We start from the raw sequence: 16,175 nt of genomic DNA on the forward strand, positions 1-16,175 counted from the left end.
GATCAGGGTGGTTTTGATTTTTCATAGTTTCAGTTATGTAGATAAAACATTAACCTTTAACAAACAGAAAAGATTTGACCTGATTTAGCAACAGTTGCTAAAGCAGGTCAAATCTTTCCGTCTGCAGTCCCCTCAGATACTAGTGCAACTAATGCAAATAATACAAATACAAATTCAAAATACATAAATGTAAAATATTGCCATCAGTCGGCGCAGCTGCTTAATGTTTCTGACATGTTTTGACAGTGATAAAAAAAAACAGCAGCGGAGCGGAAATTTAATTCCTCTGAGGGATTTCAAACATAAACTCTTGTGTGGTTTTTATACATTTAATGTTTTTAATTTGCTCTCTCTTCTTCTCTCTTCTTGTCTCCATGTGAGGTTATCAAACATCACTGAGCTGCCATTTTCACTTTCTCTAAAAAACAGATTCACGTCTCAGGGGAACATCCTGGTCAGATAAAGGTTGGGATAAAACAAACCCTTTAATAAATCTAATGACAAAAGCCTTTTTTACGGCACAGTTCCTTTTATCTATCTATCTATCTATCTATCTATCTATGTATCTATCTGTCGTCTCCTTCAGTGTCTGTGTTCATTTCTTTTCTAAATGGCCTGCAGAGATGGATTTTATATCCTCCATCCATCATCTTTGCACAGAGATGTATCCTGAAGAAGCAGCCCACGCCTTCCACACTGCACTCAGAGCGAGGCTGCATGTGTGTGTGTGTGCGTGCGTGCGTGTGTGTGTGTGTGTGTGTGTGTGTGTGTGTGTGTGTGTGTGTGTGTGTGTGTGTGTGTGTGTGTGTGAACACGTGTGTATGCACATTCACGCTCAGGGATATAATAGAGGTTAAGCAAAAGGGCCAAATGACTGCCTGAAGAAAAGAGGGAAGTGTGTGTGTGTGTGTGTGTGTGTGTGTGTGTGTGTGTGTGTGTGTGTGCGTGTGCACGTGCGTGAATGTGTGTATGTGTTTTAAATGAATAACTACTTTTTCACCTCAATATTTAAAACAACCCTGAACATGAGTGTGTTACTGTCTCTCTCTTTGCTTGCATCTACTATCTGTATCCACACAGATGTTGCAGCATTTCTCTCTTTCAACCATCGTGATGTTTGCTGTGTTGCCGGAGTGTGTTTGTGTTTAATTGACAGAGCAGAACAAGCTGAGTCAAGCTCAGGGGAAATGAAAAGAAACCAATGTTTACCTCGGTTATGTATCCTGAAATAAAACACATATAGGTGACAAACACAACGGCATGATGATGATAGGCCGAGATACCTGTCAGTCAAAGGATTCACTAGCCCATAGATATTTACACGTGTTGGGGAAATCATGAAATGACCTTAACACCAACATTTCAAGATAATAAGATCTTTAAGTTGTGGCTGTTTCTTCTTCTACCTCTCCTCTCTGCAGTATTTAAAACAGATCAGCTGACACAGTAGTGGTAAATATATCCACATGTTGTATAGGTCCGTTTTTATTAAAGAATAGCACAGCTAATGAAAGGTTGAAACTTGACATGTTCTCCCCATCCATTGGTTTGTGGACTGCCCCGAGTTTGAAGTCATCTTGGTTTTTTTGCAACCGGATGTGACAATTTTTAACAAGAGGGTGGAGCTGGGGAGGATGACGCAGCCAAGCCAGTGTTGTTTATGGTTGCAATGGCGTTGTGCTAAGCTAAACGCTAAAGAGGGAAAGTTCATGATTTCCAACCATTCTGAAGCCAGTCATCCAGCGGAGATTTAAATAGATAGAGATAGATGATAGATAGATAGATACTTTATTGATCCCCAAGGGGAAATTCAAGGTCCCAGTAGCTTAAAGCCATCACACACAACATACACATACATCATAAACAGGATGATAAAATAACAAATCCACGTGAACAATATGGACAATAAAAAAAAAGATACTAAATAAAAAATCCACATGAATGTACTAAGGGATGTATAAGCATGAGACGCTTGCAGTGACAGGGCAGGGACTGACCCTGTGATTATTTGTGACTATTATTGCCACTATTCATCACACCCCCAACCGGCACCGTCAGACACCGCCTACCAAGAGCCTGGGTCTGTCCGAGGTTTCTTCCTAAAAGGGAGTTTTTCCTCGCCACTGTCGCATTAGCCACTGCTAATGCTTGCTCTTGGGGGAATTACTGGAATTGTTGGGGCGTTGTAAATTATAGAGTGTGGTCTAGACCTACTCTATCTGTAAAGTGTCTCAAGATAACTCTTGTTATGATTTGATACTATAAATAAAATTGAATTGAATTGAATTGAATTGATTCAGTCTGCATAGTAAGGTGCTCTATGACAGTGTGTGTCATGGTGGTAGTGGCAATAAGTCCAATAGTGCAAGGATAATGTCTAGAGACCAGCATTAAATATGGACAATATACGAGAATTTTACTGGTTTATAAAGGTGGACTTCCGGGTTCTGCTGCCATTCATCTGCATTTACGTCAGTACAGAAAATGTTCTCTTAAGTTACCAGCTAACGCTAGCAGTTGCTAGCTTGGTTGGCAGAACGCTGAACAAGACATTTGTAGGCGACCAAAATGTTCCAATTAACTTTGATGAAGTGAAAACACACAGTGAGAGGGTCGAAGTTTAAGACGGAAACATGGACAACCCCAAAAACAAGTTCAGGTCTATTTTAATGTACACAGCAGTGCCATGGTTAGCATGGCTAAGCCTCTGTCATGATTTACAGCTCGGCGTTTAGCCACGCCCCTAAAGCATCCCCTGCTTTATTGTCAACTTTAAAATAAATAGGACCATAATTTACAAAATGAACATCATGCTGGATTGGCAAAAAGACTTCCAACAAGCGATTGAGACCATCAACTCATAATGAAAATGTTTACTGAGATAATAAATCAAGTGAGAAGTACGGTCATTTTCTCATCAACTTCTATGGGAACTGACTTCTTTTTGGAGCCAGTGGAGTCGTCCCCTGCTGGAAATTAGATAGAATTCAGGTTTAAGGCACTTTTCCAGTCTATGGTTCCCCCTCTTGGCTGTGGTCAGGGGTAGAGCTGTAATCGGGGCCCAACAAGGCCCGAGCCCGACAAGTACATTTTGATTGACTGCTTTTTAGAAGCCTGAACCCATTTACAGCCCGACATTATTAAAATGTGTGCACGCACACAGCTCTTTTGCCTTTTGTCAAGAATGAGTAATTTATAATTTGTTTAACATAATTTATTCATGACTAACGTAGGCTATCAGCCACTTGGAAGTTGGAACAAAGAAATAAAATAAGTCCTCCAGTGGCCAGCCTCCGTTTGCCTCCTCAGCATCCACTTTCGCGCTATTTGAAACGCATCACCTGACCGCTCATTTACCTCTCAAGATAACGCAAATGTGGTCACGCTCTAAATAAAAAAAGTCACAAACAAAACACCACAAAAAAAAATGCTCACACGGTTCTTTATTGATCTCTATGGTTGACAGGTGTGCTCACTGTTGTCATGCTAACACTATAAGGACCCGATGTTTAAACAGTCCACGCCCCCGTATCTAAAGTCACCGTCCGACTGCGAGTTTATCCATCATCAGGCCTGCCGGTTACTATAGCAACGACGGAGTGGTCGCAATGAAGCAGCTGTGTGTTATTCTGAGGCATCGAGAGGTCTAAACACACAGACAGCCACTCAGACACTCCTGCCAGCTCCAGATGCATTGTGGGTACCAGGGGGGCAATTTAGTTCAAGTGCCTCTGTCTGAGCATGACACATACACACACACACACACACACACACACACACACACACACACACACACACACACACACACACACACACATACACACACACACACTTGACATTATTCACCGTGCTGAGTTACAACCCAATTTGCAGAGGAAGAGTCTTACTGATGACCTGGCAACCCGGTGGCTTCTTTATTTACTATCTGGCAACCCAACATCACATTTACTCTGAGCTGAGCCAAGGAGACACTGGACCAGCACCTACTGTTTTAAAGCAGCCATTCTTTGAGGTAAACTGTTTGTAAGGACAAACAGTTGAGTCATTTCAATGGCGACAAGAAGCTAATTGTCGCCCAACGAGTCAGTTTACCCATCATGCTTTGCTCCGGATTGGAGTAAAACAAACTGGAGTCTCATTACGACAAGCAGCGCGCTGTCATTAGATTCAATGGCTGCATTATCACAGCGGTGTGTGTGTGTGTGTGTGTGTGTGTGTGTGTGTGTGTGTGTGTGTGTTTGTGAGTGTGGTGCCAGATGCTGATGCATCAACCATGCAGCCATTAGGAGGAAATTAGAATAATGAACAAACTGTCTGTTTGTCTGTTTGTCTCCTTTCATTTCCTACCACCAGTCTCCACCACTATAAATACAGAAACATACAGTGTTTTGAACACCTGTAGCCTTTTAGCGGCTCAGACTGGGGGTTAATGGGACCACATGGCTAAAGTGGCAATTAATTCCCCTCTTAGGTTCTAGAATTGTCCTTTTCTCGTGTGTTATGGAACACGTTCAGTCTCAATTTCAAAAGAAAAGAGAAAATTCCCCGCACACACTTGTCACCCTCTGCATTGGTTTATTGGTCAAAGTTTAGGTCACAAGACATGTAGTAGTAAAGTGAGACAATAGTGCCAGACAAACACTCCCATAGTTTGTTTGTTCAAGCAGCAATTGCGTCTCACGTTAACGTTTATAGTAGCGGCGCCACTTGTTTGTAAGAAAAAGAAGAAGAAAAAACTTTTTTTTGTTTTTACAGTCCACAAATAGTTTGTCCAACGCAATGAAACATAAGTTTTAAATTTGGGGAACATAAAAAAAGAAAAAAAAGTAATTATTATGTTTCATAGATTATTATATGTATGTATTAAATGATTATGTTTCAGCTGTGTTTGTACTGGCGCTCTGGAAAATCCTGTTTAAAAAATATCTTGCTAGGGTGGTGCTTACCCAGTAAGAGCATTTTCCCCATGTTGGCTGAGTCCTGCAGCAGCGCAGGGTTTGAATCCAACCTGCTGCCCTTTGCTGTGTGTCATTCCCTCTCTCTTCCCCTTTTATGTCTATCCACTTTTGAATAAAGGGGAAAAAGCCCCCCCAAAAAAAAAAAAAAAAAATCTTGCTTAGCCTTTTTTGGTGGCATCTCTTCAATTTTTGTGCCAGAGTATTTGCACACGTCACAACACCTGCCCTTACATAGTGGGTAATAAACAATTATGATCAAGTGGGATTCATCACTCGGCACACCTGGGTAACAGTAGATTTGGACAGTTCCGAACGTTCGTTGCATCTGGAATTAACTTCCCTTATTTTTTCTAAAATATTAAAAGAAAATATGAAAGAAATTTAAGAGAATGATGCTGCATGAGGCCCAATGGCTGCCTCTTTTTTTCAGACATGCTTTTCTCCACCTGTCCACCAGATTCCCTCCAGACTTTCCCACCACTCCCAGTCCCCTAACATCTACCTACATCCTCCTGCACACCTGTTCCTCATTCCCAATCAGTATTTATACCAGCCCATCTCCTGCTGCTCCTCTTTGCTTTCTAGCCTCTGAACCCTAACATACCTGCCCCATTCCTGTTCAGCTGTGGAGTCTCTATTTATTCTGTTTGGACTTGCTACCCATGCCAGTAAGCTTTTGTATCTTAACTTTTTTTTTTTTTGTAAATTACTGCCGCCTTGAAGGCTACTAACCAACTGGACAGAGATAGCTTTGGTGTGTGCAGCTAGCTTAGCTCAAAGGCTGCAAGCAGGGTGGAACTGCTAGCCTAGCTGCTCCTAAAACCACAAAATGTTGTCCACCTGCTGTGAAGGTAGGAGCATGTGCTGTTTTAGTAAAATGACTAAATGGGAAAGAATGACAAAGTGTAAATGTGCCATTTTAAGAGCTTTTAATTCTGACGTTCTGTAGCTTTGCTAACTGCTAGCCTAGCTAAAGAAGCCTCTGAAGCTGCTAAACAAATTTGCAGATGCTGCAAATTTTACACACATTCAGTAAATAAAAAGATACAACATGAAAAAGTATTTTCTTTTCACTATGCTAGCAGTTTTCTCCTGCTTCCAGTTGTTTTACTAAGCTGGGCTAGGCTAAACACATCTCAGTAGGCTACTTACTGGATGCACTGAGAATTTTTGAGGCATATATGCTCTTTTAAAGGCCATGAAACCCCCTTTTAGTCTCAAATGTAATGTAACCACACACATACAGTCCTGATGAAGTAGGTTCGCTGAGTTTCAGCCTGTTAAATTAGTCTTTATTTAACTTGGTTACTTGCTAACTAAGATGCTTCAACTTGCAGAACCTAACTACTTGAATTGAGCCCTTTCACCTGCACGGAAGCTTTGATTTTTGTTTCTTTATTAAATGCGACTAGGTGTGAACGTTGTTGTTTGTAGTATTGGGATGTGGAGTGGCTCTTTTTCTTTGCCAAAACAAACCCTGAAGAAGGGTGAGAGGTGCAGCACATTACTCATTTCTGTCAGACAATTGCTGGATAAAAGTTCATGCTCTTTATGTCGGAGTGTAAATGTTCTGATGTGGAGACAGCCGACAGGTGGAGTCAGAGGAGGGTGTGCCAGCCAGCTCGCTTCATGGCACTTTTATTGTATGAACTGTGACGAATTGGAAGGTAGTCATCTGAAATCACTTTGCTCATCTTTTTGAGCCTGACCTGTGAATGTTTTGTGGCTGGAAATGATCAGATGGTGCAAAAATAAATCCACCAGTCACACTTTTATCTTATATTTTCCCCATCGCAGCTGCTGGTTTCAAGAAGGGGCTCCTCTGGTTTTACTGGGAGAGCTCCAACCTCCAAACACAAACAAGCTCATTCATCTTTTTACTTCACCTTCATCTGCATACATTCAAATTTGGAGAGTAAACAGTGAAGTGCTAGTTTGTTAACGCAGCATTGAGCCTCCTGGATTGGATCCTGTTATATGTAATGTAGAAGATAAATGCTTAATTGCGTGCGTGCGTGCGTGTGTGTTAATTCCATGGAGGGTTGATGCAATCAAAAACCTCTCACTTTTAATCAGCGTCACACAGAGACGCACGAGCACTTTAATAGTTGTAAACCAGTTTGACAACTCCAGTATGGTGAGAGAATACGAGACACGCAGAAACCTGACACATTAAGAAAATAAATGGATGTAGAAGGCTGCATGTGAACGGGGAACACAGTATGACAAACACACATACACACTTTCCGCATGGTTAGTGTACACACACACACACACACACACACACACACACACACACACTTCTGTGGAGATAAATGACGACATAAACGACATGACGTACAGATACAATCAAAGAGGAGAGAAACAATCTGTTTTACACTTGAAAAGTTAGCTCACACACACACACACACACACACACACACACGTACAAACACGCTTTGCAGCACTCTGTCTCTTTTCTGGTCCCTTATGTCTTTAGATCATAACAGAGACGGGAAGAAAAATACAAAAAAGAAATGAATAAGTAAAGTAGACAAAAGAAAAGACCAAAGTTTTTAAACTTCTGTGTCTTTCCTCAGAATTGATACCTGCCGGTCACCCAAATGTCTGCAGAAACCAGTCTCCAAACGCTGAGTGACATCAACTAGGCTTCATCGATCCAAGCGAGGGGCTCCGAGGACGACCTGTCATCTTGGCCGAGGCTGCTTAAAACGGCGAGGAGGTAGATTTTATTCAGCTATTCCATCATCTCTTCATCACAGAGCTATAAGGGGATTTGTGTCTGACCTGCTGGCTGCAGTAGTGACAAACTGAGGCTCTTCATCCACTCAGATCGACCTCACACTCTCCTCGAGTCAGGAGAAGATGAAAAACCAGTACTTGTAGTTGTTTTTAAGGACGTAAGACTTTTAGTTGCTACTCGCATTGCCAGACCTATCTCCACAGTGCTTTGTAGTAAGTTCTGGCTCCTCCACACATACATTCCTGGATAGGAGAAAAAAAACTCGCGGGTTGTTTGCATTTCTTTAAACCAATCACAATCATCTTGGGCAGCGCTAAGCTCCCATCGCAAAGACGGTGGCTCTGCTAAATTGTCTGGGGAAGGAACTTTCTTTGGAACATTTGCACCCCGCAAATGAAAATGCCACATAATAGGCTCGTTCGAGATGAGCCAGGTCAGCGCAGAATCGATCACCGGCAATCGCCGCCCAATGCATGCCGGTTAGATTTGTGTTCAACTTGACACCAACTTGCTCTGACATCATGCACACGTGGGCAACGATAACCTCACGAGATCAAGGCGGCCGCAGTTCTGAGACGCAGGCAGCGCAGTTGCTTTTCACCGACTGCAAGACCCAGGCGGACCCAGGGCATGCTGGGAAACGACGGCCTGTCAGCTGATCTAACAGCTGATTGGTTCAGAATCGACATGATGACGTTTTATATAAACTTTCTTTTATTTTGAATTGAAGGGATTTTAACTGCTATTTGTCTGATTTAAAGGGTTATTCTGTACAAACCACATGTTGTGTGGCTGATAGTTATGTTTAGAAGTCAGAGAGACTAAATCTGTTCAGATTACGGATCATCTACGTGTTAATTAAAATCAGCAACAGATCACATGTAGAGCATTTTGACAGCTACTCTGTCATAATTTAAACAACTAGAGACTGTAGGAGCTGATATATGGGTCTGATAACATTTTATTAAATCGGAATTGGACCACAGTGTTTCTGTGACTTCCTGTTCAGCCTGAAGGCTGCTGGAAATGGCTGGAAACTGTCCGACTTGACAGCGGATTTTTGTCACCGCCCCTTGCTGCTGCTGCCGCCTGCTCTCATCCACTTTACAGGCGAGGCGCAGTTCATCTCGAAGAGCCTAACATAAAATGAAAATAACTGTTCACATAATACAGTAACGTGAGCTATTTAAATTAGCTGATTACATGGTTAAACCACATTTTCTCTTATCTCTCTCTTACCATGTGTGCTTCGGCCACAGCGATCCCCTCCATTGGTCCATCAGTAATTGCCGTAAACATATTCTTTGTAAATCTTTACAATATTTCACAAAAAGAACAAAGCAGGCCTGCCCTGTTGCACGATCCAAATTTTCGTCAAAACTTGCCATTTTTAGTGTGTAGCTTGCTAGCTCAAAGGTTGTTGTTTCCTAAAACGAACGCAGTTTTGCAAGGCGCCGCCGGATGTTCCGGTGATTATCCAGTAAATGAACAGTCATCGTTCCAGACTTATTTGCGACCAGCAGCTCTAGTCCACTCTGTTGATTGGTCGACCACCACCACCATGTGGCGGCCCTAGGAAGCTGAAATTGGCATGGAGGTGTTTTTGATGTTGGGTGTGTGTGACTGCATGAACGTATGGATGCATGCGTGGTGGAGTCCGCCATTCCCATGCTAGTCTATATCCACGACGTTCCACTTCTGGGATTGCTCTGTTGCCAATGGAAATTCTGCTGGATGTCACTCTTTTTTCGGCTGGATGTCCGTTATCTGCCGCTTTCTTTGTGTTGTAATTTTAAACTCCGGTTGATTTCTGAGGACTATGGTTAACTGCTCCTCAGATCTCTGCAGGGTAAATCCAGACAGCTAGCTAGACTATCTGTCAAATCAGTTTTCTGTCGCACTTGACTTGAACTTGTCCTTAAGATCTTGAACTTGCCCCTAAGGACTTGAGACTTGACTTGAACAAGTTCTTAAGGACTTGAGACTTGCTAATAAAAAACTTAAGACTCTAAGACTGACTTCAACTTCCAAAAAAACTGAAATTGCTCTCCCGTAAAGGCCTGAAATTCTTTTAGCATTCAGGTGGAAGTTTGCTTCCTCCCCAGGTAGGCGTGAATAAAGCGGTAAGGTGGAGACTTGCCTCAGAGAAGAGATGAGATGACTACAGCTGATCATCCCATGATGCTCTTTCATTTAGTAAAGCCAACAGAGCCTGGTGTAGAAGACTAAAAGTTATAAAACATCAGAGTGCAAACAATATGCTGCGAGTTAAGAGGCTAAACCAAGCTAGGCATCAGCATTCATTACGGAGTTCACATCACACACACACACACACACACACACACACACACCCCCGTCAATGATTCAGTTCACCACAGAAACGGAGAGCCTCTGTTTGTAGTGTGTATTCTGACCACAGGATGCTCTGCCAGTCTGTATCTGCATCTCTTGTCTCTTATGTAGTCTGACTATGAATCATGGATGGATTTGTGCTTTCAAGGAATTTGAAATATTGATGTCTATATCTGTGTGTGTGTTTAGCTTTAAGTCTGTTCTCCCTCTTACACGCCCACGTCTCTTTTTTGTATTTTACTGCTGCTTCTTCTGCTGCTAGATTGGTGTCAAATGCAGAAACCACACACACACACACACACACACACACACACACACTCACTTTCTAACAAGTGATACACATTCATTACATTATCTACCCCGAGGCATTAGTGTGCCGCCCACTTGGATCTCCTGCTTTCACTTTTTCTCTCCCCACTGCCTTCCACCTTGATCCAGTTGGCTGAAATAGGACTTTAATTGGCCATGCAATGTCAGAGAGACTGTGTGCGCGCGGACTGTGACTAATAAAACTGCCTAAAATTCTAATAACCTGCTAGTGCCCCCTATAGGCTACAATGTTCATGATGAAAGTGTTGGATGGACTGACGATTTTGTAATTCTTGCAGCTAAAAGATACGTTTGTCCTGGTGTTTTAGAGCAGGGTTCGGCAACCTGAAAGTAGCCTTCCCATTACTGTGGGCGGAGGAGAGCACTGTGAGAATAGATGCTCTGATATTTTAATGAACTTTCATGAAGTTACTGTCTGAACGGCTTCCACGCTTCACTATCTCCTGAGCTGCCACAAAACTAGCAGCAGTACTGGAGTTTAGAGATTTGATCCAATTCTTAAGAGTACATTTGCTCTCTCTCTCTCTCTCTCTCTCTCTCTCTCTCTCTCTCTCTCTCTCTCTCTCTCTCTCTCTCTCTCTCTCTCTCTCATATCCCCAGCCAGATACTTTTCAGCCAAAGCAGTGTGCTTGTTCTGGAAATGTCTTTCAATATTACTATTTTTGTTGTTTGCTAATTTCCCTCTGCAGATCAAGCGTACTGGTAAGCCAGCAGCGTTGGCGGTACCTTAGAGTTTTCGTTTATTAGTTTTGGAATCCAAAGCTAACCTAGCAAGGGAAATTCAAGACGAGCCACCGCTATGGAAGCTCTGCAAAATGTAGAGGTTAAGGTACCGGACCACAGAACCCAAACCATGGTCTTTTACTTAACCTTACCAAATAGTTATGTTGCCTAAACCTAGCCAAGTAACGTCTGTTTTGTTTGAATTTACAACGGGACTCCCAGCGCGCTAAAAAGTGATGCCAAGGTGTTCTGACCAAGCGAATGGCGACTGTTGCCATGTGAATAGATAACGGCCTTCTGAACCTACTAGTAGGTGTAGCAGGCCTCTTCTAACCCACTGATGACGCCCATTCAATGGAGTGATAACATTCGAAACGGTTGTTAAATATGTGGGTGTCCACTAGGGGTGTATGATATATCGACTCAATATCGTTATTGCGATATCACGTTGCGCAATATTGTATCAAAAGTGTTGCGATAAGTATGCAATATTTAGTTTATTTTGTGGAGCGCTGCGTCCCGTCTGTTGGCTGAGTGGTGATTTAGAGCCTGCTTGAAACACTATAATGATCATGTCTCATTGGCCAGTTACCGTGGTTACCGTGCCACCTGCACATGTTAGTGCATGTCAGCGCACGGGGCCACTATGTGACAAACCCTATGGAGCATACCACGTTTGTGCATATTTCGAAAGAGTGACAGAGTTAAGTGAAGAAATAGAGACAACAAAACGGAACGAATCAGAGAAGCGAAAGAAAAGTTGTGTCCTGTTCTCTTTATTTATTATATACTGTCCAACCAGTAAAACATGTCCTGTTCTCTTTATTTATTTTATACTGTCCAACCAGTAAAACATGTCCTGTTCTCATTATTTATATATTTATACTGTCCAACCAGTAAAACATGTCCTGTTCTCTTTATTTATATATTATATACTGTCCAACCAGTAAAACATGTCCTGTTCTGTAGACATGGTCCGTATTTATTTATTCATGTTGGACCAGTCCAATATGACTGTCAGTTGAAATAAACCTTGTGTTGTATTTGTTATGAATCTATTTTGATGCGTTTTCCCATAACTTTTGTAATTTTACATATGTTTTAAAATATCAAAATTAATATTGATATCACAATATTCATAATCGATATCGCAATATCACATTTTGTCAATATCTTGCAACCCTAGTGTCCACTCTTCTGGCCATATACACTAGGACACTGTGACTCACATTTAGCCTCTAGCTGGACAAAATCATTGACCACAGAAGCAGAGAGAGAACAGAGAGATAAAAACCAGCAGGTAGCTACAGTGAACATGACATAAACCTGACCGAACACATATATATACACCGTACCACGCGTCTGTTAGATCAGTGGTTCCCAACCTGGGGTCCGGGGGCGGCAAAGATCACAGGGGGTGCGCAAGTCTTTATCTGGTTTGAGGTTGAGGTAAAAAAAAAAATATTTGCACATGTTAAACAAATTATGATAATACACTAGAATATATAATGTATACAAAAATCTGTATGAAAACTATATATTTTTGTTCTCTCTTAAAATTGTAGGCAGGCTACTTAGTAGGCCAAACCTCCGGGACCTCTTAACCTGGGACCCTGCTGTAATCAGGTCAGCTGCTAGCTGATATCATCCTCGTTTTTCCTGCCGCCACGGCATCACTATTTTATGAATGAAACATAGCGGAGAAACGTGAAAGTGCTGATAACTCCTCTGTATCAAAAAAAGAAAGTAAGGCTCTATCTCGAGAGTTACCTCAACTTCGGTTTCGGAGGGGGGGCTCAGCTTTTCTTAGACATAAGTAGGGGGGGGCGCCAAGGAAAAAAGGTTGGAAGCCACTGTGTTAGATAACCGATCGTTTGAAAGGAGACATTTCCTGTTAAAAGCACACACACACATCCTAAGACAGATGGGCGGGAAAACGCTAATTGTTATAAAATTAATGGCTCATGTGATAGCCAATCAAATGCTTGGCAGGTTGTGTCAATAGCCAATCAAACATCTGGCGGCGATAATGTTGATGAGCTGGAGGTTCATCAGTGTCACCTTGGTAACAGCCGGGGAACACCTGACTTCAACATGCGACCAAACACGCTTTAATACCGCAGGCAGAAAACGTGTTTAATTGGTTGTTAACCAGAAAGATCCTGAACCTACAGATGATGGAAACAAAACACATGTTTCCTAACAGCTTCTCCAGGCTGTTTAGTGCCATTTATTTTAATGTGTTTGTGAACCATAGACTGTATGAAAGAAGTGGACGTAGTTACCGTGACGTAACGTCACCCATTGGTTTGTGGACGGCCGTTTTGAAGCCTCAAGTTGGGCATGATGGCCATCGCCGTCTTGGTTTTATGGAGCCAGAAGTGACCATATTTGGCAGAGAGGGCGGAGTTGAGGAGGAGCTAGGGGTGGTTCTGACTGAGAACCCATGGTAGAGGCTTGTCAATCACAAGGTTGCCCCGCCCCTAAATCATACCCTGCTTTATCGTCTATTTTACTCTAAATGGGACCATAATTTACAAAATGATCATGCTGTTTTGGAGAAGACTTGTAACTAGTGATTGAAACCATAAACTCATTAGGAAAATGTTTACTGAGGTAATAAATCAAGTGTGAAGTAGGGTCATTTTCTCAATCTCACTACTTTTTGCATCTAGTGGAGTCGCCCCCTGCTGGCCCTCAGAAAGAATGCAGGTTTAAAGGTTTAAAGCAGCCATATTATGCTCATTTTCAGGTTCATAATTGTATTTTAAGGTTGTACCAGAATAGGTTTACATGGTTTAATTTTCAAAAAACACCATATTTTTGTTGTACTGCAGTGCTCTCTCACTGCTGCAGATCCTCTTTTCACCTGGTCTCTGTTTTAGCTACAGAGTGAGACCTCTTTTCTTCTTCTTCTTCTGTACTATCTCTGATTGCACTGCACATGCCCAATAGCTCAGATGTAGATCATGTCAGCTAGCTAGCTCCATAGACAGTAAAAGAAAGGGGCCGTTTCTCAATCTGTGTTCTTTTATTGACTTGTGTTCTTGTGTCCCTGTGAAACGTCATCTCGTGTTGCCCAAGTACTGTCCCAATACACAAGTTCGCATTTCACCAAGAACAGTTAAGATTCCCGGAAATGTTCTTGACACGCCCATTTTACCGAGGATGCATTGGTTGGTAACTTGTATGAACTTCGCTGCAACCGTATCCCAACATTCATTTCGGCATTCAATGATGGTCGGGTTTCCGGTACATAGACAGCCCAAAAATGGGACAATTTTAACAATTTTCGCCATCTTATTCATCACCAAATTAACTTCTGACCACATTTTAGGCGAGAAATGAACGGTTTAGATTTCGAATATAGGCAGTCTTGCGAAAATCTTTGCCGAATTGACAATTTGCTCCAAGGTTTTCGGAGTTTTCGGAGCTCCGTGAAGTGAGGCGGCCGCCAGCTTGCGCCTGCCCCGGCCGCTAGCTCGTCGCTCGGATAGTCACGCTCAGAGACCCCGCTGGAAGCCGGAGGTCTTTTAGACCGGTCCCGTAAATAAGAGGCTTTTATTTCGCCGTTGACGGATCGTTTGTTTAAATATCACAACACATGTCCATCATAAGATTAATGGGAACCTGTGGTTAACTGTCTTTTCAGAGTTAAACTCCACAAGCGCACGCACGCACGCACGCACACACACACACACACACACACACACACAAGGGGGAGAGATATATACACGTTTCTTTTCGGGAGACTTGTTTAAATTATGCCATAGGCTATACATTTACGTATATATAGATTTAGTTTTTTTTGGTGTATTTGTTTTCTGATTTATTAGAAGTTGAGTTTCAGTCTGTATGATAAATTAAGAGTTGTACATAAAGTGGTAACATGCTGACATGTTATGTAGACTAAAGGGGAGACACCAACCTTTATAATTTGAATTGCTAATGTCCATCTCCCTGGGCATATACAGGGCACTACAATAATATAGAAATGATCACGATCATGAACACATAGGACACACCAGTGCATGCCTACTTATTTTTTAATTTAAACTGACTTAAACTTATACACTAATAATAGTAGGGATCACGTTCCACTCTTTTGAATAAGTAAGGAGTGTTTGAGCTAAACCATAAACAATAAAATTAAAGCTCAATAAGATTTATTTTTCAATATTATTGCAATAGTTGTAACATTGTGAGGTTTTCTTGTCCGGAGATTGTATTAATATAAAGTGGTTATATTGTTGTGGTTTTTATTTCTAGCTGTTATTTTGGAGCCCTGCTGGTAGCCTCTGTGCTGGGGGGGTTGAGCAATAACAGGAAGTATGCATCGTCTCAAACTCTTAACAGTGTTTTCTGTGCTTGTGAACTTGCAAGTTCATTCTTCCAGGTACAACTAGCAAGAACGTCCTCCCCAAGAACACAAGTCTGTTCTTTGCATTCTTGGTATTGGGAAACGGCCAGGCTGTTTCTACAACTTCGGTCAGTTACAAGGCAGGATTAGCTGGGAGACTTCTAAATGAGGGCGCACATGTAAGTAGTTCTTTTGTAGATTATGGTGAACTTGTGTGTGTTGTAGCAGTGCTTTGCTACTGAGAACGAGGTAGCATGCTAGCGTTAGCATGCTAGCATTAGCGTTAGCATGCTAAAGCTACGAGCTGATGGTTGCGGTTAACCTGCTCATTTCGGCTTGTGACGTCACAAGCCGTGCCGATTTTGAACAGCTCACCCAGAGACTGAAGGCAGGACACATTCAGAAACTGTATCTCACTCTAAACAGCATGGATGGATTTTTTTCAAAGTTTGTATGTGTGTGGAAGCACCAGAGACACAACATAACACCCCAAATCCCAGAAAAAGTGATTTTTTCATAATATGGGCACTTTAAGGCACTTGGCTTCACTTTTCAGACCCCGGTTTTGCAGTGTTTTTATACATTCAGCAACAAAATACAGTATTTACAATCTTACAAACACTTTTTAAGATCAACCTTGAAATTTCAAATGCTAATAATAAATAAAATGGCTTTTAATTGGCTGTTAATTAGACAAGGTAATAACTTA

At 41.9% G+C, this 16,175-nt stretch overlaps 1 protein-coding gene across 2 annotated transcripts in view; it reads left to right on the forward strand.

Annotated features, from left to right (window-relative positions):
- The first annotated feature begins 5,537 nt into the window (after positions 1-5,537).
- Positions 5,538-16,175, forward strand: part of LOC116047901 (thyrotropin-releasing hormone-degrading ectoenzyme) — a 212,189-nt gene continuing 201,551 nt past the window's right edge. The window contains exons 1-2 of one of the 2 annotated variants that reach the window (XM_035995965.1): positions 5,538-5,809; positions 7,538-7,680. The gene's annotated coding sequence lies outside the window, so the exon portion shown is untranslated. The remainder of the gene's footprint in view (positions 5,810-7,537; positions 7,681-16,175) is intronic. The other variant, XM_035995966.1, reaches the window with a different exon arrangement.

This window comes from Sander lucioperca, chromosome 20 (genome assembly GCF_008315115.2).
Source record: "Sander lucioperca isolate FBNREF2018 chromosome 20, SLUC_FBN_1.2, whole genome shotgun sequence".
Lineage (NCBI taxonomy): Eukaryota > Metazoa > Chordata > Actinopteri > Perciformes > Percidae > Sander > Sander lucioperca.